The following is a 1320-nucleotide window of genomic DNA, read 5'->3' on the forward strand; positions in this document are numbered from 1 at the left end:
AGCTATTTTTTAATAAAAAGGAAGAAGCTGTTGGATTTATGACCACAAGCAACCATCGCTCCGGGGCTTCCGGGAGGGGAAGGCAATGGATGGAAGGAGGCCTAGTGGAGGTAGAGGGAACTCCTAGCAGGCTGTGAGAGCTGGTGGTAGCCTGGACCTGTGGTGTGGGTAGCTGCGGTTCTGTGAGCAAGCAGCTCTCTGCCCCTCTCCTGGGGCAGTCTGGTTTCAACAGCTCAATGGTACAGAATTCACTGGTCCACGGGGCTTCAATTCTGCAGCAACCAATAGAAGGGAGCAGAGTCATCTATAGATGCTGAAAACCACCACACTTTTGTGTTTTGGATTTTTGTTTCCAAAAATGGACCTCTTTCTCTGGGCTCCCGTAAGAATTTGAGTGCACCCATGATAGCGCACTGGTGTGGGTTCATTCAGTAAATACTTATTGAGCATCTGCTAGGTGCCAGGCAGTCTCCTGGAGACAGAATGAACAAGGCAGGGCAAAAAGCTCTGTTGCCTTGGGAGCTGACATAGCTAGGAGATTGGGAGGAGATTGGGAAAAACAAAACATTGTGAACAATGTTGAGGGAATGAGTAATTGGGCCTGGGGACTCAAGACCATTGTCTCAGGAGACCCCAGTTTCAACTAGCATAACACAGTCCACAGTGACAATGTTCTATATCCTACTTTGGTGAGTAGTGGCTGGGGTCTCAAAATCCCACACACTGCCACCGAAGATGCAAATATTGATCTCTTCCCATCCGGAAGGAAGAAGAAGGATGCAAAGTGAAAGACATGGAAACAATGCATCCAATGAACTAATGGATCATGGAAACATCGGTCTCCACATCCCTGAGACCAGACGCACTAGATGGTGCCCTGCTGCCACCACTACCTGCTGTGCAAAGGACCACATTAGACAGTGCTGGATAGAATGTGGGGGTAGGGTAGGGGGGATGTGTGGAGCAGAACTCAAAATCCTAAGAGACCAGACTTACTGGTTGGATAGAGTAAAGGGATCCCCCAGTACTATGGTCCTGAGTCCCCCTTCTGGTCTGAAATTAAACTCCCCCTGTGGTAGAATAAACCATGTAAGATCAAATGGCCACCATTTACCTAATGACTACATTCAGAGGGTCACACAAGATAGAAGAAGGGAGACAGGAAACGGGAGGAAGCAGGATCCATGAGGGTACATTGAGGAAGCTGGCAGGTATGATGAATGAATTGAAATAAAATGTTGAATGTAAAACTGATGATTGACATTAAAATTTTCAATTAAAATCTGTTGTTTAAATCTTCACCTAAATCAATAAAATGTT

The sequence above is a fragment of the Echinops telfairi genome, unplaced genomic scaffold (assembly GCF_000313985.2).
Source record: "Echinops telfairi isolate 266 unplaced genomic scaffold, ASM31398v2 ScPeMD7_5592;HRSCAF=6446, whole genome shotgun sequence".
Classification (NCBI taxonomy): domain Eukaryota; kingdom Metazoa; phylum Chordata; class Mammalia; order Afrosoricida; family Tenrecidae; genus Echinops; species Echinops telfairi.